General features: G+C 36.3%; 1 protein-coding gene across 8 annotated transcripts in view; it reads right to left on the reverse strand.

Annotated features, from left to right (window-relative positions):
- LOC105480824 (teneurin transmembrane protein 2) overlaps nucleotides 1-24,102 on the reverse strand; it is a 3,943,693-nt gene that overhangs the window by 2,235,174 nt on the left and 1,684,417 nt on the right. The window lies entirely within an intron of this gene.

Below are 24,102 nucleotides of genomic sequence, written 5' to 3' on the forward strand. Positions count from 1 at the left end.
GTGGCAAGATAATAACAATAATAATATTTATCATTGCAATAGCTGACATTGTCACATACTATGCACTAAGCACTATGCTAAATGCTTTATGTGCTTAGTCTTCTTAGCAACATGTTGAGGCAAGCATTATTAATTGTTCTTTTTAGATGGAGATTTGGAGGCTGGGGAAAGGTGACACATTGTCCATGTGACACATTTAGTCCTCAGCAGAACCACGATTTGAACCCAGGTTTGTCTGTGCCTAGATTTTTAGCCGCCACACAAAACTGTCCTAAAAAAAAAACTTCAGTAGAATTACTGAGTAAAAGGACATATCCATTTAAACTTCTGCAGCATACTATTCCATTTGAGCCTACTCAAATATTTAGTGTATTAATTTAAGTACATTCATGTAATTAAAAGATCATATACTCATTTAGAAATAATGATGTATCTACTCTAGCATTTCATGAAACAGTTTTGAGAGAGCTCATTTCATGTGTCACTGTCATTAGTGCGTGCATAATCACCAGAGTTACTTTTGAGTCTTCCTGCCTAGCTTTTCAGCACACATCATTTTCACTTTCATTTAAGTCGAGGGGGACATAAGACTTTTTGAAACTAGTGTGAATCTGTCCATGGCAATTTTATCCTTAGGTCTAAGTAGCCACTCACATTATATTAGAGCATTTTTTTTTCTATTTTTTGTTCTTCCTATAAGTGCTATATCTGCTTTCCAAAATATAACCAGTTACTGAATTGTCCTTAAAAATTGATATAAAATCTTTAACAAATACACAAACACATAGACTAGAAGAATGAAAACCTGTGTTTTCACCTGTGCCTTTATTTTTATTTTGCTCAGGAAAATGTAGGGAGGTTCCTGGATCTAGCAACAAACTTACTAGATCCAGAGAAGGGTCAAATGAGTATATATGGAGACACACACACACACACACACACACACACACACACACACACAGAGAGAGAGAGAGAAGACAGAAAGAGAGAGAGAGAGAAAGAGAACTAAATCAAATCACAACAAAACAGAAACCAAAGCTGGGCAATTTTGTCATATCCAAATTTAATAGAAAAGGAAAAGGAAGGAGCTAAGTCATATACAACAGTTAGTTCACCAGATTAAGAACTGTTGGTTTAAGCCAGGAGCGGTGGTTCATGCCTGTAATCCCAGCACTCTGGGAGGCCAGGGTGGGCAGATCACAAGGTCAGGAGTTTGACACCTGCCTAACCAACATGGTAAAACCCTGTCTCTAGTAAATATACAAAAATTAGCTGGGTGTGGTGGCACGCACCTTAATACCAGCTACTCAGGAGGCTGAGGCAGGAGAATTGCTTGAACCCGGGAGGTGGAGGTTGCAGTGAGCCATTATCATGCCACTGCACTCCAGCCTGGGTGACAGAGCAAGACTCTGTCTAAAAAAAAAAAAAAAAAAAAAAAAAAAAAAAAGGAAGAAAAACTGTTTGCTTAAACTGATTAAAGCATCATCAGTATCAAATATTTAGAGATTTGGATTGTAAGCAACAGAGACCAACTCTGATAATTTGAGCAGAAAAGTAGTTTATTTACAAGACAGCAAGTAACTCACATAATCTCTAGGAAGGCTGAAGATCCAGGCTTGTAGATTACATTGCTAGGAAATTAAAGTAAAATCCACGACTCACACCATAGACCTGGTCCTATGATAACTCCATTGTCACTACCAAAGAGCACAGACCACACACTTCTTTCCAGCTGTGTTTGTTCCTAGATCTATGGCTAAAAATACTGCCACTGCTGCATCTGAAAACTGGATGAGGCCACCAAAGATGTATTTGCAAGATTGAGTTTCTATGTAGTACCTATTTTTTTTTTTTTTCTTATGACATTGGCTTTTTGTTCAAAATCCAGGCACCTGGTCTGATTGGCAGTCTATATCATCTGTCAATGCTGCTGTTAGGGAGGCTGAGAAGTCCATTATCTGCCATTCTCTTGGTTTTTTGACTCACAAGTTCATGTATGGAAAGGTGGTTCAGTTGCTGGGGCTAGTGAAATAATACAACATACTCTGCCATCACTGAGCAGAAGGATCTTTTTACATCATTATTCTCTCTATGCTATAATTTTATCATTTGGAAATAATGACTCTTATTTGTTGACCAAAAAAAAATGAGTTTTTCTGATTAAAGATATTTGCATTCCTTACAATTCTAAAAATAAGTAATTATAGACCATATTGCATGTAATTTCTGAGATGGTTACAGTAGAGAAGAGGTTGACTTTAAGCTTCTTGAAGGATAAGTTGTATAAACATTGGCTCATCAGTCTCATAAAGGAATTCTATTTCTCGCACTAGAACTGGCAACAATTTCATGAGAGCGAAGTGTTCCTATACATACTGTATCAAGCTTTTTCATAATCATAATATTTGGAACGTCTGTGGCGCTCTCCCCTTTCAAAGCACTTTAACAAACATTAGCTATAATTGTAAAGAGCTTTAGGATCCTTAGGGATGAAAAGTATTGTATAAATGTGCCATGTAACCATGCCTATTACTTCTGTACATTGTTGCATAAATTATCAGAAAATGAGTAAATGGATTTCAGTCTCATGCGCTTGAATGTTAATTGGGAAGAAAAATCTTCTTTCACCAGTTTGGAGATGACAATTATATCACAGTCTATTTGCTTTTGTAGGTATTCACTCTTTGTTAATCTTGACAGATTATAACCTCAGGTGCACTCTGTGTCTGGAAGTCTTTGTGTGTATCTTGACACAAGGTTTAGTGTCAATTCTGATGTTCAGTCTGCTGTGAAGACATTCTACAGTATCTGCGGCCTTGCTATATATCACTCTTGTACATGTATCTAGATTCTGCTGAAGCAGAGAATCTAATCCAAGCAGTTATTACTTCACTGAGCAGCCATAATGCTTCTGCGAGTTTTGTTATTGTTTGGTGATGGATTTCAATAAAGAAATTTAAAATACTATGTTAACAATTTGAAAAAATATCAAATTCTACACTTTTATTGAGAAACAAGTTTATTAATGGTTCTTTCCTGATAGCATGCCAAGTACAGGCTGTTGATTCCTGAAGTTTAGTTCTCATTCCACAAAGTTTAATTTTTAAACAATGGCACTCTGTGTTTTAGCTTCTCTTAGTCTCGCCAGACATGAGAAAAAAAATCAAATCAGCATAAAGCTTGGCTATTTTAAAGGGATTTTTCAGATTTTCTGAAATACTACTAATTTTCTTGCCCTTTAATTCTAATATCCAAACTACCACCATAATTAATCCTTTTTAACATCTCTCCATTTCATACTTTATTTTCAAATTGAACAAGGCTAGTCTTGATGTCTCATGGACCTTCTAAACTATACTCCCACTATGGGTTAAGAAATTCAGTTCTATATTATTTAAATAGGGTAAGAACCCTCTCACTATTAAGGGCTTATGTGTAAAACATTTCTCTTGAGCCAAAATGGGCTGTTGCAACCTGACCTACTTTAGGTTCAGCCTGGCTTTTGGTCCTTTCCCGTGAATAAGTGTAGCATGCCTGGCATAACACAACAAGCATCAGTAGAAATTTCAGGTATATGGAGATCATGGCAGCTAAGGAAGATTATTAGCATATGTGAATGTGAATTTTGAGCTGCTACAGCTTCTAATTTGAAAGGGAGCCCAAAAATGCAGAATTTTCAAATAGCGACAGTATAGTCAGAAAATAATAGCATAGCACAAATGTTTCTGTGGACAACATTTCGTCTGGAGATGGAAAACTTTACAACCATGGCTTTCCTTCTTTCCTTGACTTCTAGAACCCTCATCTCTGTTACAGCTTTGATACTCTCCTTTTCCTTTGATAGTTTTCTTTCTTTTTTTTAAATTGTACTTTAAGTTCCAGGATACATGGGCAGAACGTGCAGATTTGTTACATAGGTATGTATGTGCCACGATGGTTTGCTCCATCTATTAACCCATCCTCTAAGTTCCCTCCCCTCTCTCCCTGCCCCCCAGCAAGCCCTGGTGTATGTTACTCCTTTCCCTGTGTGCTTGACAGTTTTCTTCTGATTTCCCTGGCTGACTCTGCCTGAGCTCACAGATTCCCAACCTTGGCAGTTCTCCTAGGCTGCACTCCTGCAGGTGCACCCCAACTTCGTGATGGGGTCTCCCACAGCCACCACTTAACTTTAGGCACTTTGTGCTGGAGCTATCATGACAGTCCTCAAACCATTTGCTTTGTCTCCAGTTTCTCTCTACTTTAATATAAACTTCCCACAAGTGACAGATTAATCTTCCCCATAGTGGCTTTCATTGTATCACTATCTTGCTCAAAATCCTTTAATTGCTTCGCATTTCATAGAGGAAGAGATTTAAAATCTCACATTAATAAATTGTAGTCCATCATAAGGGCTTACCATGGCCCCATCGCTGCACTAAGTGCTTTACATGCATTATCTCATTTAATTATCACATTGAGGTAGATATTATTATCCTTATTCTATGGATGCAGAAACTGAGGCTAATCTCCCATTGACCTCATTTTATATAATAAAAATATATATAATCCTACAATGGCCTGGAATCATATATTTAAAAATGAAAAAAATCTCAATTTCTGTCCCAGCTCTACAAATTACCAGCTGGGCATCTTTTTCAGAGAGTCACGAAAACTCTCTAAGCCTCATCTTCATCATCTAGAGAATAAGAAAAACAATGCCTATCCTTCAAGGTTATTTGGGATAAATAAAAATGACTTAAAATAGTACTCCAATGATATAAGTTGATATTATTAGTGTAAAGCAAAAGATGAGTTTGCATATCTTACTAAATTAAATGTCTAGGAAGAATACACAATGAAATACATGTTGGTGGAACTACAGATTGCCTACATAATGTGATTTCACGGCTGCTCACATAACTACTCTAGCTCCTCCTCCTCCTACCGACTCCACACACACATTTATTGAGTGCACTTTATATGGTAGATATCGCATTTATGGGAAAGGCAGACATTCAGGATGGCTTCCAGTTTTCTGTGATAAGAATTAGAGGAAGAAGAGTGTGTTTACGAGGGAGAAGAGATTGAGCTCAGTTTTGAACATGTTAATATCTGTAATTTTTGAGTGGACATCTTAGAAGAGTATCCAAGAGGACAAACAAAGTTCCATGGCTCAGAAAACAAAGCAGGACTGGAGATGAAAACATGAAAATTTTACACACATGCATTTTTATTTAGTGTCATAGGACAGAATAAGAACACCTGGAGAGAGAATCGGAAGAATATGAAGCCCAGAATCCTGAGTACAACATTTAAAGGTCAGATAAGGCGGAGGAGCCAGGACCAGTGACAAGAAAAAGGAGGCCAAAGGTAATGCCACAGAAGAGGCTGTTTTCAACTATACTGCAAGATTCAGAAGGATTTCTTGTGATCTTAGAAAAGCAGGTATTAATGAAATGGGGAACAGAAGCCAGAAACGATGATTCAACTCTCTTCCTACTATATGGGAAACTCCTATTCCCAATGCTATGCCCTTTTAAACTGCTGTTGCACACTTGTGGTTGGTTTTAGGGGGAAAGTAACGAAAATATTGATCATCTGAAGAGCCATGAAAGCATTAGGGACTGTGAAGTATGTGTTTTTGAATATTTGGCTACAGGCTCGGGGAGTGAGGTCTAATAAGATGGGTGGGACTAACTACAAAATCTTACTGTATTTTTGCCAAGAGACTGAGCTGGGTTCAGTTTTCTGGAGTTTTCATAACTGCTAAAATATGCCTCATTTCATGCTAGTGTTGAAATGGCCTTTATCTTAAAAATCAAACAAGGAGACAAAGCTCCCTTAAAAGTTTGATTTCTCAGGGAAAATGGCTAAGCAGCAAAATAGCATTTTCTTTTCTCCTGAGTGCATAGTGTGCTGATTTGATTTCTAAATGCTATGGGTGCCATCAAAATGCTGATGAAATCAACTCTGTACACCCTGCCTTAGGGGCAGTGCTTGTACCCAAAAGTAAGAAGCCGTGAAAACCAGGCTTGTCCACACCTCTGTCCTACCCTTTTCTCCCTTTCTGAAAACATTTCACTGTTATTGTTGTTGCTCTCCATTTAGTTTTTAAGAGCATCTGTTAGCACCAGGCACTGTTCAAGTCCTAGGGACATTTCAGTAAACCAGAGACAAAAATAGCCTGCTCTCATGTTGTTTATAGTCTAGTGGGAAGTAGGTTAAAAGATTATTTCTAGAAAAGAAAATGATGCACATCCCCAAATATGTTACTCTGTGAGTGTACTTCCCAATTATAATTCATTAATATTTATTAGCTTATTGGTACTAATTTGTTGTTAGATTATCTAGCTGAAACAGAGAGCAGGAGTTAATGAAAATGGAAATAGGGAAAGGTAAATTTTGAAAGCAGGGGTAGACAAAATTTTGAAAAGATTAGAAAAATGGCAGAAGAACAACAACATCTGTGTTCTTGATGTAGAAAAATATGAGATTTGGGAAAAAAAAGGAGAACAGGGGATCAGATAACTTTCCACTATTCATGTCAGTTAAAAGCACTGAGGATTTGGTATTGCTAGTTTAAGCTGGTGGAGATTTGAGGCAAACCCAACCCCACTAACATTACAATTTTGCTAAAAGTTTATGAAGCTGGAATACATTCAAAACACCACACCCTTTTCTCTTCACACCAATAAAGACTCAGTCTATATAAGACTTAGTGGATTAGAGGGACAAATAGGAAATAGCATCTAAACAATCTGTACTAGTAACGAAAATAAGGTGTCAATAACTCCAAATATTCCACATTGAACTGATCAGGTATTTCTGAAATCAGTGGAGTCTGTCCAACAAAATTCTGTCTCTGAATATTACTAAGCTGTTAGCATATCTTCAAATTCTCATTCCTTTCAGATTTGCATGTTGAGAAAATGATTTATGAAATGACTTATGTTATAAAGACTTTAACCCAGTCTGGCAAACAAGAAAGCTAATTAGTGGCAATGATTTACTTCTGATTGGAAATTCATAATTTGCTGGGTCATGACCCGTAATTAATATATTTTCTGCATTTCTTTCTTTAAGATAATTGATGGTGCATATTGAGTGTTGCTTTAGGAAAACTTGTGTCTTAAATGCAATTAAAATTAAACTATAATCTTGTGTAGGTAAATTATGTTAGATAATTCAGATCACTTCTTTGTTTTCTGAACTGGCATTAAAATATATAGTCATAACAACTCATTGCTAGACAGAAAATATTCTCCTAAGTTATCAATTAGTAGAGTACAATGTGTAAACCAAAAATCAAATTGGAAGGCCTCTCCCAACCATCTGAATAGACTTTCCTCCTCAGCCAGGGCTCTTTTAACATTTAACCTGAGAGACTGTTTCAGGCCATACCGGGAAATGGAGTCAGACATGTCTCATTATATCTCTGTGGCATTAACATCAACACGGACTTTAGGTCTGATCAGAAACATTTTACAACCTATTCTCTCTAAAGTCTAGTACCTAAAAGATTCCTCTGAAAATAATAACTTGGGTCTCCACAATTATCTTAATCCAGGCATTCCTTTCTATTAATCCCAGGTCTTCAGATAAACCCAACCAATTGTCAACCTGAAAAATTTTAAAATTTACCTATGAGCTGGAAGCCCCACTTCAAGTTGTCCCACCTTTCTGGACCAAACCAGTGTATTTCTTAAATGTGTTTGATTGAAGACTCTTGTCTCCCTAAAATGTATAAAACCAAGCTGCACCCTGAACACCTTGGGTACATGTTCTTAGGAAGTCCTGAGGGCTGTGTCACAGGCTGTGGTTACACGTATTTGGCCCAGAATAAATCTCTGCAAATATTTTACAGTTTGACTCTTTTCATCGACAACTGAAACTAGTAAGAATATTTATTGATTTTTTTTGTATTGAGAAAATTTTACAACTAATAAGGGGTAGAAAAAATAATGTAATAAAAATACTTGTACTTAACCAGAACTATTATTAACATTTTTTATATTTGCTTCACCTTTGTCATTAATGAAGTATTATTGAGACAAAGTCACATGTGTCCTCCTCACAGAGGCAATCATCATAAATTATGCTGAATCCATTTTTATAACCTACTTTTTTATACATAATTAATATATCTTATGAGGATATTCTCTAAAATTTCACATGAATAGCATTCTAGTGTATACATTATTCAATAGTTTGCTTTATAACTCAATATCATGGTTTTTAAATCTATCGACGTGTATGTTTTTTCTTGTATATTCTATTTCTATTAACTGCCATATGTTCCCATTGACATACACAGGAACATACATTTTTAGCTTGTCCATTAGGTGAATGATAGACATTGAGTTATTTTTCTTTTTCTGTTCTTTCAAACCGTGTTGCCATAAATATTCCTGTACATCTTTCCCTCGTGAGCTTGTAGAAATGTTACTTTACAGTATAAACATAAAGGTGGAATTGCTGGTTATGTACGTTTTCAATTTTACTGATAATGCAAAATTCCTCTACAAAATTGTTACTTCAATTCACCTTCCCACAGCAGAATTGGAGAGTTAGCAGTCATTGCCAATCCTTAATATCGTTAGACTTTAAAATGTCTGCCTATCTGATTTTATTTTGCCTGTTATTTATTTTATTCATTTTGTGGATGGTTTGCATGTCCCTGATTATTAGTAAAGCGCAGAATTGCCTCCTAAATTAATACGCTGTTTGTCTTTCTCTTTTGTGGATTGTCTGGTCATAATCCTTTTTTCATGTTTCTTTTTTTTAAATTGCACTTTATAGAATTATTTGCCTTTCTAAGATATCTCAAAAGGAAAAATACCCTTGTAAAATCAAACTCGATATGAAGTATAGGCAGTATAGGAAGGTATAGCCTTTCCCTTAACCTCATTTGCCTTCCATTCTGCCCGGATCCTATTCTAAAATTGCCTGGGAATTATAAAAGTTTTATAAAAACAGGGCTTCATGCTGCAAGTAGTCTGGTATTTGCTAAAGTCTACGAAATAATTTAATTTAGAACCTAGAGGCTTTGCGCAGGAATTGTCCTGTTACTGACAAATATGCCCATACCAGCACTGACATTGCTTCTAGCAGTCCTTTTTAGGAGGCTGCAACCAAGTGAAATCTGGCATATGTCAAAGTGATGGGTATGAAGAGATTCAGTGCTCTTAAATAACATCATTGTTTTGTAAGGACTGAACCTTATACAAGAGTTTCCTGCAATCTGATTCTTACCAATAAATCGCTCAAAAATCTCCACAGGTTCTTCTCACGACTGTTGCAGAGATGCAATTAAAAGGGAAGTCAGAAGGCATGCTAGGGTAATTTAAAGAGGATGCTGGATGAGACGAAGAACTTGAAATTGTGAAGTCATATATATAAAAAACAGTAAAATGCAGCAGATGAGCAGTAAAACAAATAAGTGGATGGTGAAACATTCTAAACATGTATGCATGTATATATACATACCTCTGCATGTATATGTAGACATGCACATTTGTATGGTTCTGAAATGTATGAATATGTGTGAAATGTGTTTTTTGATCAAAATCATGGTTTTGAAATCTATCAATATATATGTTCCATATATAGCGTATTCCTGTCAACAGGCATATTTTCATTCACATGTGTGCTCAGGCACACACATGTGGATGGGTATATATATTCTACACACACACATACATGATTCTGAGGACTCATTCAGCAGAACATGAATATCTAGCAAACAGTTCGACGAGTCTGTAATATTTACATCCAAATTTATTTCATTTGCCCAAATGAATCACTCTTTACATAACCTATCTGGAAAGGATTCTTTTAGGTAAGAATTGTCAATATGATTAGAATTTAATATTTATATAACCCCAACAATGCACGAGGTACTGCAAAATTGATGAAATTGCAGCAAAGTTGTAACTTTCACATTTATCCACCTAAAGATAATATTTTTCAACCTCTGGCTACTGTATTTCAGGCACTGAGAAAAATCTTTATTGAGCCTGCTTTCTAAACATGCAAAGATTAAGTTTGCTCACTTATATTTAGACAGTAACTACATAAGTTGTAAGACTTGAAGAATAATAAAAATGAGGTGAGAGGAAAACCGGATGTGGAGGTAGTAACAATGCCTTACATTTTTGGAAGAGAATAGAAAATATAAAATCAGATCTAGCACTGGAGAATTAAAACAGAGTTTTCAGTAAGTTGCTGTCATAAAAATCAATTCAGCAAATATTCATTAAATAGGTGCTTTATGTATTCTAAGGTCACCGCTAATTAATGGTTTAATAAATCAATTGCTTTAACAAAATAATAATAGTAAAATATAGTTATATATATAATAATAATAATATAATTATAAATCTATGGGGCAATTTGATCATGTGTTTTATAATTCAAGCAAAATTAGCTGAACTGTGAGTTACTAAGTAGGAGGGGATTGAAGTAAATGAGCATTATGAAAAGGCAACACGGCATTTTAAGACATTTGTGGATTATACCATTGTTATTTCATAGACCAAAAATATCTGGGGATTTATAGTCCAAGTTGTTTTTCGTTTTTTTTTTTTTTTTTTTTTTTTGAGATGGAGTCTCTCCCTGCTGCCCAGGCTATAGTGCAGTGGCGCGTTCTGGGCTCACTGCAACCTCCGCCTCCGGGATTCAAATGATTCTGCTGCCTCAGCCGCCCGAATAGCTGGGATTACAGACCCCTGCCACCATGCCCAGCTAATTTTTGTATTTTTAGTAGAGTCGGGCTCTCACCATGCTGGCCAGGCTGGTCTCAAACTCCTGACTTCATGATCTGCCCACCTCTGCCTCTCAAAGTGTTAGGATTACAGGTGCAAGCCACTAGGCTGGGCCCTGTAGCCCAAGTTCTTTAGGCTATGTCTTCTCTCTGCTAGAAGCAAATTTTTAAAGTTTGAATACGCAATTGTGCATCAGTTTCCTCATCTGCAAAACTACTACTCATTCTTAGTGTCATGAAAATCAAATACATTGCATATGCCAAAGTATATTAAAGTTATTAGTAAACTCACATGCAAACATTACCTGTTATAATACCAAAACTTACATTCATCAGGAAATGCAACTCAGCCTTTCCTATTAAAATCCTTACCAAGTGGCTAGAAAGTTGTCTCCTATAACCTGGGATCAGAATATCAAAATCTGATGTCAAAGGCTGCATGATGTCCTTCCTTTTGAAAGAAATCTTTCAGTCTGTCAGCCGGTCATTTAAGAGTAGGTAATTTTATTGAGTGCTCTCTCTGCCAGGATATTGAATTCCTTCACCCATCTCAAAAGCTTTGTGTTATCTTTGAGTCCTAGCTCTCCTTTGTGTTCCATGCCTATCTGTTATGAAACAGCATGGGCAGTCTCCATTGCACCTGACTTTGCTGTTCTGGACCCATGAGCTCTGCTGTATTTCATTTCCTGTTGTTGATGTCCATGAGATTGCTAATTCTATCGTTATATACATATAAAAAAGCATTGCTCCAACCAGTTTCAAAGTGTTTCTGATCCTTATAACCAAAATAGCCATAACTAGAATACTTTCTGACTTCACGCCTTCACATATGATCTATCTTATATGGAAACTGTATTATTTGCTTTGACCCCCAAAAAGTTTATGTCTTTGCTTGTGTATTAACATTTTTATTCTTACCTGTTGAAATTTCAGTTCTTCCTAAAAAGTCCAGCCTAAATGCTATTGCTTTAAAAAATCTTGTTTCATTCTAGTCACCAGCTGTGAAATTTTACATTACCATCTTTTGTTTAACATCTCTTGTAATAATTTCTTTCCTATATGCTATTACATTTACTTTGCTATGTGCTACGTTTTATCCTTTGCTATATGTTACTGTCCTTTGGTCATTCTTTACTCATTTTCTATTCCACAACCTCAGGCACCAGATACATATTTCTTACTCATTTCTAAGATCTACACATGCAGGATGGTGTCTTAGTCATGATAAGGATAGATGTTCGTAAAAGAGAGAAATGGATAAACAAATTAAAGAATGAGAACTACACATTATTACAGGACCCCTTCTAGGAAAAACTTAGAATGCTGAAAATGTATTACCAGGAAAACCTTAGAAGGAAATAAAATAATGAACATGTGTTGTTTCTTCTGGAAGTCCTGCTTTTGGAAAATATTTTAATGTCTTTTTTTTGTCCTGTTCTTTTTAGTGTTCTGGTGGGCAAAGGGCCATCTGGGAAGCACTCAGGGTCACCAGCAGATGGAAGGACCGTAACTATGGACTCAACACTAACTGAATTTTAAAAATACATTAGTATGATTTACATTCTGTTTTCCGGCAACATTTCAATAGGGAGGCTTAAAAACCTCCAGCAATCCACTGATGAGACAAATGTCAATGAAAAATTGATAAGTAGCTGTGATATAGCTAGTTGGAGTAACAATACGTAGAAAGCAATTTAAAAGGAACTGAATAGGGGGATGTGGATCATATATTGACCATTAAAATAGCCAATATTATCATCATTCTCCTTCTCAGTTGAGTTTTTTCAGTAGATGATACCGTTCAGTCGAAGAAACCAATTTATCTATTCATTTCAACTCAATTATTCATGAATTTTGTCTCACTAAGGAGACATGAGGGCCAATGAATGATGAAATCTAAAAGTTGAGATCGTACTCAATCTTGTCCTGTTGAGTTGGAAGAGACCTTACAAAGCCCTTTGTTCTTTTTTTGTTTTTCTCAGTTTGCTTCCCACAGAAAGTCTCTTCTGCAAAATCCTTGGCAGGTCATTGCTAACCTCTAAACAGTCAAATGAACGGTTCATTTTGTTATTCAGATTTCTTCTCACACATCACCTAAGGACTTCTCTGATCAGGCCATCTAAATCACAACTATTCTTGAATCATTTAATATAATATTGTTCTCTTTTATTTTCTTCAAGCATTTGTTCCTTTTTTTTTTTTTTTTTTTTTTTTTTTTTTTTTTTTGAGATGGAGTCTCGCTCTGTCGCCCAGGCTGGAGTGCAGTGGTGTGATCTTGGCTCACTGCAAGCTCCGCCTCCCAGGTTCTCGCCATTCTCCTGCCTCAGCCTCCAGCCTCCTGAGCAGCTGGGACTACAGGGGCCCACCACCACGCACTGTTAATTTTTTTTTTTTATTTTTAGTAAAGACGGGGTTTCACTGTGTTAGCCAGGATGGTCTCGATCTCCTGACCTCGTGATCGGCCCGCCTCGGCCTCCCAAAGTGCTGGGATTGCAGGCGTGAGTCACCGCGCCCAGCTTTTTTCTTTTTTTTGAGACGGAGTCTCGCTCTGTCACCCAGGCTGGAGTGCAGGCTCCACCTCCCGGGTTCAAGCGATTCTACTGCCTCAGCCTCCCGAATAGCTGAGACTACAAGTGCGTGCCCCGCCACACCTGACTAATTTTTGTATTTTTAGTAGAGATGGGGTTTCACTGTGTTGGCCAGGTTGGTCTTGAACTTCTGATCTCAGGTGATCGGCCCACCTTGGCCTCCCAAAGTTCTGGGATTACAGGCATGAGCCACCATGCCCAGCCTCAAGGGCTTATTGCTGTACATTGTAGTTAGGTTTATTTATTAGTTTTTTGGTTTATTATTGAGCTTGGTCCAACAGAATGTAAGGTCTACATGAGCAAGGACCTTGTTTAGATTCCTCAGCAATATGTCCGAAGTATAAAGCACACTTCCAGGCACATGGCAAAAATCCAATTAATATGTGGTGCATGTTGTTGAATCAAATTAAGATATATTTGAAACTCACTGTCATCATCTTGTGAGGCCGCCTGAAGCCTTTATTCCTAGAGGTCTTCTAGTTTTGGAGCTGGAATCTATCATGCTATAACTTGTCTAGCTAGGCCCAGTTCAGGCTTCTATCATAAAGATGCTCTATCTTAAACTTGATTCATCTAATATCTTTTTTTTTTTTTTTTTTTTTTTTTTGAGACGGAGTCTCGCTCTGTCACCCAGGCTGGAGTGCAGTGGCCGGATCTCAGCTCACTGCAAGCTCCGCCTCCCGGGTTCACGCCATTCTCCTGCCTCAGCCTCCCGAGTAGCTGGGACTACAGGTGCCTGCCACCTCGCCCGGCTAAGTTTTTGTATTTTTAGTAGAGACGGGGTTTCACTGTGTTAGCCAGGATGGTCTCAATCTCCTGACCTCGTGATCCGCCCGTCTCGGCCTCCCAAAGTGCTGGGATTACAGGCTTGAGCCACCTCGCCCGGCCCATCTAATATCTTAAACTTGATTCATCTAATAGCTGAAGACTCAGTCTCGAGTCAATAAACAAGTTACTGAGTTTTAATCCTTTGCCACTCCCTCTACTAGGCACTAAGATTACAAAGATGAACAAGATTCAGCCCCTCTCCTCAAGGAGCTCCGTCTCTATAGATGGGTCACGGATTTCCCCGTGTCTTCTTTTCTCTTGGCTTCACACTGAGTTATGTTGTCCATATGGCAATTTCGCATTTAAATAGGAAACACCTTTCTCAATGAAGCTAAAATGATACCTTTTATCTTCAATTCTACAACTTTCAAATGTGAATTATCAATGACAGATCAAATCCCCTGGCTTACACCTCTAAATAACCTTGCAAAATTTCTTTTTCACAATTACGAAATATAATTCTGCTAACTATTGTTAGGACTATTTTTATTCACACAAGTTTAATACAGTGATATGAATTATATCAGAATTACATTTATGTCCTCTCTATGCTCTGCTCTTCTGAATTGTCTTCTTTTAATAAACTCCACTGCAAGAAGATGAATTTGTTTTTGGTTTACAGTGTTTCCAAAGGCATGATATGGAGACCTCGATAGCTTACGAAGTGATAACATTTTCTATAGGCAACACACATAAATAAAATGATTTGTTTTAACTTGTAGTCATTACAGGCAGTGCCAGTTGTATTTCTCTCCATAGCAGAATTAAATAGATGTTTTTATTCTGGCAGAAATCTCACTCCCCCACTTTTGCTTTTGTCTTTCTCCTGAGAGGTATGAGACCTCCTCTGTCAACTCAGACGCTCTTACTGTCACTAGGCAGAAAGAAAGCACCTCTCCATGTATGAGGACTATCGTCTGCCAATAGATTTGGCTGTCAACCACCCAAAAGCACTGTCACTCAGTGTCAAAGCACTAACAACAAAGCAATTATCCGCACAAAAAAGAAAGAGAATCAGAAGACCCAAGTTATGCAGATAAAACAGAACCAGTGAAAAATGTAACCAGTGCCTCTGAAAACTAAAGTGTTTTCCTCCTGCTTTTCTTCCCCTCCCCAAATTCTGCCACATCAGCCATAAGGCAGCCTTCACAATTTTCTAATCTGAAGTTTTATATGCATTTCTGATTATTTTTGGAAATAGCAATAAAGTAAATAGTTTTCCATAGAACATACATTCTTTTCTATGAATGGTTCTACCTTATTTCTAGGACAATAATATATTCAGGAGCAATTAAAATTCAGACAAATTTGACTCAATTTATGACAGCCAAGCAGGAGCAGCCTCACAGAAAAAGGTTGTCACAAAGGGGATATATTTTTTCAAATATATTATTTTAATAGTTCAGGGATTGGTTTTATAGGGCCATTAAAGCAAACATATTCTCATTGTTTAGGTGATAAATTCCTTTAAAAAATTACAATAATATACAGAATTATCCCAATGTTAGATGAAAATATATGTGAATAGAAAGCAAAAGACAGAAAATATATATGTGAGCATGTTAATTAAAATAATTGCCACATGTTGAGGTTATGGGTGTACTTTTCCTTTTTTAAATTTTTTTACTAATATCTATGATAAATATACATCATTTTATAAACAGGAAAATAAGTTATGTTATTTATTTTTTGAGATGGAGTCTCACTCTGTCGCCAGGCTGGAGTGCAGTGGTGCAATCTCAGCTCACTGCAACCTCTGCCATCTGGGTTCAGGTGATTCTCCTGCCTCAGCCTCCTGAGTAGCTGGGACTACAGGCGCCTGCCACCACGCCCGGCTAATTTTTGTATTTTTAGTAGAGACACGGTTTCACTATGTGGCCCAGGATGGTCTCAATCTCTTGACCTCATGATTCACCCACTTTGGCCTCCCAAAGTGCTGGGATTACAGGCATGAGCCACCGCGCCTGGCCTAAGTTATTTTATTTTTAAATAGCTTATCAACAGTCATTACTGGCTATCATGAACCTAAATGTGAATACTTATATCACTCTAGAATTTTTCTTTACATGCTAATATCTATATGTTAATTTCATTCATGTACTCAAAGAATGTTTATTGTTTATCTACTATGTTCCAGGCTTTGTTCTACTCCCTACATATAGCAGTAAAAAAATGGGGTGGGACAGAAATCTCTATCCTCCTGGAGCATAGCTGGAAGAGAAAAGCACAAATAAGTAAAATATGTACAGAATTTTTTATATTGATGGGTAGCATGGAGAAAATAAAAAGAGAGAGAAAAAAACCAGAATCTACAAAACAAGGAGAAAATAAATAACAAAATGGCATTAGTAGTTCCTCGCCTATAAATCATTACTTTGAATGTAAGTGGATTCAATTCTCCAATCAAAAGACATAGAGTGGCTAAATGGATTAAATAAAAAAAGGATCCAACTATAGACTGCCTAGAAGAGACTCATTTCATCTTTAAGGCACACACAGAGACTGAAAATGAAGGTATGAAAAAAGCTATCCCAAACAACCAAAAGAGAGCAGGGGTAGCTATACTTAGACACAGGGGATACTTTTAAATGGACAGAATAGAATTAGAAGCCGAAAAAGAACAAATGAATATTTGAGTTTGATGAAGCCAGGGAAAGTATACTAAACATTATAACTCTAAATAAAATAAAATATAATCTGTTGGCTACTAATAAGCCCTGTATGTATGAATCAGCAATTCAAATTAATGTTTGCATCCAAATATGGTGAAACAATAGTGATTGCTGAACGAATTAAATGTTCTTCCAAATTATGTAGTTATTTATTTATTTTCATTCCTGTATTTATTCAGAACACTTATTAAGTACCCACAAGGTGCCTAAAAGTATGCTAAGCTCCAGGGATATAGTAGTGAAAAGTAAGACCCAATCTTGGCTGTCCTTGGAAATGAGAGGCTACTAGTAAGAACAGATGAAAGCAAGCAGATGAAAAGATAACTCTTGACTAGGATATCAAGGTTGTTCAGCTTTATTTCTGACTCTATATTTTATTCACCCCTTGCCTTTGGCCATGTCATTCCCTTTATCTGGAGCAAATCTCCATAATCTATAAAATGAATGAGATGGGCTAATATCGCAATCTTTAATTTTCATGTGGCTCTAAAAATTTTTCTTATGCTTTCATTTGACAGTTTCTAAGGTCTCTTCCTATTATATTATCCACATTCATATTTCTCACAGAAAGATAACATGGCTTACTAAAAATACTTTCACACAACACTGAAAATAGATGCTGACCTTTTTCCCCACTAAAATCTGTACATTTTACTTAAGTCAGTGTCATCATCATCTTTTCATCAATATTATTATATTTTCCAGACACTGAAATTTGTATAACATAATGGGAACATACAATAGAATATACATAATTGATACAATTATTCAAAATAATCAGATGTTTAATAATGTAAAACGTTGGAGAGATGCTAAATGATCATTTGTTAAATTGTTAACTAAAATTGTTAATTTAAACATTCACAGAATTGTTAGTGTCCTACATCACTATGTGATGTAGATGAAGGACTTAAGTGTTTATCAGCAAAATATGCTGCTTCAGCATGTTGATTATTTTGATTTAAAGGCACTTGAAAAACAGTAGGTGCAGGAAGATCACTCTGACCTTTATGCTGTTTCTTTCTTTTTTCTTTTTTTCCGACACCGAGTCTTGCTCTGTCGCCCAGGCTGGAGTGCATTGGCATAATCTTGGCTCACTGCAAGCTCTGCCTCCCAGGTTCAAGCGATTCTCCTGCCTCAGCCTCCTGAGTAGCTGGGATTACAGGCACCCACCACCACGCCCAGCTGATTTTTGTATTTTTAGTAGAGACGGGATTTCACCATGTTGGTCAGGCTGGTCTTGAACTCCTCACCTCGGGTGATCCACCCATTTTGGCCTCCCAAAATGCTGAAATGACAGGCGTGAGCCACCGTGCCTGGCCTGTGCTGTTTCTTAAAAGCAGGAGATAAAATTTCCATGTTAAAGGTACCCTCTCTATACTAGAAGAAAAATAACATTATTTTCAAGGATGAGAAGTTGAGGCTGAGAGATTTTTGCACACGCCTTATGAAAATAATTCTTCTATAGCCTCCCCATGTATTTTTGTTACTTTTCCATAACATATCACTCTTTGTTCACTTCAGTATATATGCATGCAACATTAACTGCATCTTTGGGCCTTCCTTTCCTTATGAAAGCTCCTGTTTGCCATGTAAAACTTAGATACATTTGTATACTATTCTCCTGCTGATCTGTCTTGTCCATTTATTTCTCAGGCCAGATGAAAACCCCTATGAGGATGTCTCAGTACATGTTTGTGCTGCTATAACAAAATACAACAGACTGGGTAATGTGTAAAGAATAGAAATTTGTTTCTCACATTTCTGGAAGTTGTAAGTTCAAGATCAAGGTGCTGGCATTTGGTGTCTGGTTGGGGACTTCTTGCTATGTCCTCACATGATATAAAAAGCAGACAGGTAAAAAGGGAATGAGCTTCCCCCATCAATCCCCTTTATAAGGGCATCTAATTCTATTCATAAGGGTGAAATTCTTATCACCAAATCACCTCTTACAGGCTCCATGTCTTAATACCATCACACTAGCAACACTTACATTTTAGGGACACATTTAAACTATAGTGAAGAATAGAAGTACCATTTGCTTCTCCTACAAACATCTGCCATTAATCTAGCTATATTTATTTGTCCGCTGGGATTTAATTTTTCCAGGTGAATCTTATCAAAATATGATCTTAAAAGAAAAAAGTTATGCAATGCCATGAATATTAATTTTGGTCCCCTTAGATAAGTGACATATAATTTTATGAATTATTGATTATCATGAGAATATGAGTCTGTATAAAGAACAGGATTAGGAGACATACTTTGTACTTGGAATATTAGCAATATTTAATTTTTAATAGAAGGCAAAATTTTCTATTAATACTATGCAGCCATAAAAAAGAATGTGATTATATCCTTTGCAGGGATATGGATGAAGCTATAAGCCATTATCCTTAGCAAACTAATGCAGCCACAGAAAACAAAATATTGCATGTTCTCACTTATAAGTGGGAGCTAAATAGTGAGAACACCATGGACACATAGAGGGGAATAACATACACTGGGGCCTACCAGAGAGTGGAAGGTGGAGGATGGGAGGAGGGAGAGGATCAGGAAAAATAACTAATGGGTACTAGGCTTAAAATTTGGGTTATCAAATCTGTGCAACAAACCTCCACGATTCAAGTTTACCTATGTAACAAACCTGCACATGCATCCCTGAACTTAAAAGTTAAAAAATTAATGAATTTGTCTATTATAAGCCCTTTGCTAAAAATTTTAAAATGTAGAATACATTACATAATTCATACCAAAAGTCTGCATTGTAATACTTGATACTGAAAAGTTCCACACACATGGCTAGCCATATGCAGAAGCATTAAACTGGACCCCTACCTTTAACCATATACAAATATTAACTCAAGATGGATTAAACACTTGGATTCCTAAGTTTTCTTATAGGATTCTTACAGCTGGACACTGGCCTTGGGAAAGAATTTGCCTAAGTCCTTAAAAGCAATTGCAATGAAAATAACAATTGACAAGTTGGACCTAATCAAACTAAAGAGCTTCTGTACAACAAAAGAAACTATCAACAGAGTAAACGGACCACCAACAGAATGGGAGAAAATATTCAGAAATTATGCATCTGACAAAGGTCTAATATCCAGAATCTATCAGGAACTTAAACAACTGAAAAAGCAAAAAACAAATAACTCCATTTTTAATGAAACACATGAACAGACATTTCTCAAAAGACTCTCAAACAATGAATAAATATATGAAACAATGCTCAATGTCACTAATCATCAGATAAACACAGATCAAAACTACAATGAGACACCATCTCATACCAGTCAGAATGGCTATTACTAAAAAGCCAAGAAACAATATATGCTGGATTCAGAGACAAGGGAATGTTTATACACTGTTGGTGGGAATGAAAACTAGTCCAGCCACTGTGGAAAACAGTTTGGAGATTTCTCAAAGAATGTAAAACAGAACTTCCATTTGACCCAGTAATCCCACTACTAGGTATATATCCCAAAGAAAATAATTTGTTCTACCAAAAAGAAACGTGCACTTGAATGTTCATCACAGCACTATACACAATAGCAAAGACATGGAATCAGCCTAGGTGCCCGTCAATGGTGGATTAAAGAAAAAATGATACATGAACACCATGAAATACTGCACAGTCATTAAAAAAGAACAACATTCTGCCATTTGCAGCAACATGGATGCAGCTGGAGGTTATTATCCTAAGCGAATTAACGCAGGAACAGAAAACAAATACTGCATATTCTCACTTATAAGTGGGAGCTAAACATTGGTACTCACTGACATAATGATGGCAATGGTAGATACTAGGCACTGCTAGAGGGCGGGAAGTGGGAGCAAGGGTTGAAAAGCTAACTATTGTGTTTTATGCTCAGTGTTTGGGTGACACGATCAATAGTGCCCCAAACCTTAGCATCAAAAAGTATACTCATGCAATAAACCTGCACATGTACCCCCAAACTGAAAATAAAAGTGAAACAAATAGCATGTAAAATATATTCCTAAGTAAAACTGTAGGAAGAAATATAAAATCCTTTAAGCAGAGATGATGATATATTGAAAGTTTTTGACTATTTTTGTTTTAATTTACATTTTCCCTAGTTTTTACTAATAGATTTGCTTTGGTAGCTCACCTTTGAAGATAAACATGTATTCTGTCTTTCAATATGAGAAACAGTAAAATGAGTCAGCGATATACGATAGAATAATGTGAAAAGCCAAAGCCAAAAGTCATCAGAGAAATTCTATACTCACTTTGTTGGACTTATACATAGTAGCCAGGAGTCAATGTGTGTGTGTGGGGTGTGTGTGTGTGTGTGTGTGTGTGTGTGTGTGTGTGTGTGTGTTTTCCACAAGGTAACATTAAATATTAAAAAACTTTGAATCTAATTTTGAGATACAATTCTAACTCCAGGCCGAGGGCAGTGGCTCACGCCTGTAATCCCAGCACTTTCAGAGGCTGAGGTGAGTGGATCACAAGGTCAAGAGATCAAGACCATCCTGGCCAACATGGTGAAACCCCATCTCTACTAAAAGTACAAAAATTAGCTGGGTGTGGTGGCATGTGCCTGTATTCCCAGCATTCGGGAGGCTGAGGTGAGAGAATCCCTTGAACTCGGGAGACAGAGGTTGTAGTGAGCCAAGATCGTGCCACTGTACTCCAGCCTGGAGACAGAGCGAGACTCCATCCAGAAAAAAAAAAAAAAAAAAGAATTCTCACTCCAAGCCAATTCTCCAAATAGGAGAGAAATAAGAAAAGCAACAGTGATTTTCAAAAAGAAATAGATAGGCATGTTGTGGTATGGAATAACCTCAGGACCCCTAGACTATGTGCATCTTCTCCCATCATAGGCAGGTATATTTTATTCATCTTTGATGCCCCATCACACAATACAATGTTGGCACATGGTGTAATATCTGCTAATATTTATCACACTGAAATTAATAAAATGGACTTTGTAAATTAGGGTATCCTGGTTTCACTACAATTTCTACAATCAAACTAGCTATTTGCATTGATGACCTCGATCATAGTTTTCAACTCAAAAATTATATTGGTCTAGTTATTTGGCAGGAAGAACATACTAAATATTAAAAAATCTTAAACAGTAAATATATCTTCCTTATTTTTGGTAACTCAAATTTTAAAAACCACACACATGCACTTACATATATATACCATACTCACTACATTCTAAATGATTACTTATATTTCAACCTCTGCATCTATGAACAGTTTTGAACTGATATAGAAAAACTCCAGAATGAAGGGCTGTCTTTCATTTCTTCATTTTCCAAGGCATTAAAAATTTATTTTCAAATTATGAGAGAAGCGACTGCTATATTTTATAAACTGAAAACCTGGTGGAAGCATAGGCTGTAAATTATTTTGTATATATTTTATGTAGTGTTGGAAGTATATAATACATCTATTCTATTTCAGGTTGAGGAAAGCATTATCTTGGGTTTTTTTCAAACTTCATAAAATTTGCTTGCTAGACGTCTCCATTGAAATGATGATGATAATGGTGTTGATAGCAAATGCTCACCTAGCCTGATCAGACCCTGTTCAAAAATGCTTTACACATCTTAATTCACTTAGTTCTAATAGCAATCCTATGAGGCTATTGGTATTCCCATTTTACAGATGTGTATACTAAATTTAAGAAACTTGCCTTGATCAAATAGCTTGTAAGTAGCAGAGCTGAAATTTGATCTGATGCATTCAACTCCATGTTTTTAACTATTATATTAATGATGTCAGTGTTAATAAGACACGTGTGTATATATACTATATATACATATTCCATGAAAAATACTAAAATATATTAACCAGTAACCAATACAAAACAAAACAAAAAACAGTTGACTTCATCTTAAAGATTACCTTCCAATTCAGTTATTATAGAATAGGTACTTGGAATTCAATAAGGGTTTTGGGGGTAGCATGAGATCAAATCATTTCCTGGTGTCTAGACATAAAATAATGTAGTTCCTTAAAAATTCTAAGAGGAGAATAGTTAATTTTAGATAAAATGACCCTGCCGACTTAATTTTGAAGCAATGAGCAATAAGAATTAAGGATAAATATTTCTCTTTGCACATACTCATTTTGAATGATCGGTTGACAGAGTGCCAATTTCAGTTCACTTGATAATTATTAACAATTTTACTGACTGAATTTTGTACAATTCCATTTTAAAATGAAATTCTACTCTTATAGAATATTTTAAACATTGTCATCATCTAAAGGACTTATCAAATGTGTTAAATAAGTGCAGGTCTAAGTCAAAGCCTCTTGGAACCAAAGCGATAAAAGAAGTCAATATTTATAAAGCAAGCTAAGCATTTCTGCTTTCCAGTGTACATTTACTAAAAGCAAAATTCAAAGTGTAGAAAACGTATGTGGCTTTCTTCCATATACAAACATAACATTAATTATGTAAACTAGGAGAAAAAGTCACCAAACAGTTCACTGCTAGCAAGTTGAGCTTGAAATAGTAATAGATGTTAACAGAGAGCAAAAATTAACACTTGGAAGGATTTCAAATTTTGAGAAGAAAAAGAAAAATTTTACCTATGTTCTCTGATATTGTGTAAGTGAAGATAACACGCTGGCATTTCTGGAGAGTCCTTGATTGAAAAGGGTTCATTCTTGAGGTAGACCCCCAAATGGTTTTGTAATAGCTTAAAGGGGTCTAGAATATGCCACTGTGGCATAAAAATTATTTTAAGCTGAAGGCATTTGAGTCCCTGAAATACCTTATCTGCTTAAAAGCAGTCTCCCAAAAGAATAAAAAAACCCTCAATTGTCATAAATGCTCTTCCTAGGAGTAACTCTAATCATCTTAGAGAAGTCAGCACCATACCCAAACAGACATTGTGACAAAAGTATTATCTCTCCCATTTATTCTCCTGAGGGCACATTTATCTTTCCCCAAAGTCATTAGTTTTCCAATAAGTGCCCCTTTCCCTCAACCTCACCTCTCCTCCCCTTCACCAATTAAGATGGTATCTAAGCCTCAAATTCTAACCACCACTTGAAGTCACGTGTTTTTGTGAAGTCCCCATATGTATGTATATGATTAAAATCTGTTTTTGCTTTTTTTTTTTTTCCTCTTACTTATCTGGGAATGTGAGTTTAATTGACAGGCCCCCAATATCAGAGCATAGAAGGACAGAAGAAAAGGTTTTCTTCCTAGACAGTTTCTTTTTGTCTTTGGGTCAAATGGGCCAGACTCAGAGATGAGTTCACTAAGAAAAAAAAGAA

Source organism: Macaca nemestrina, chromosome 6, assembly GCF_043159975.1.
Source record: "Macaca nemestrina isolate mMacNem1 chromosome 6, mMacNem.hap1, whole genome shotgun sequence".
Classification (NCBI taxonomy): Eukaryota; Metazoa; Chordata; class Mammalia; order Primates; family Cercopithecidae; genus Macaca; species Macaca nemestrina.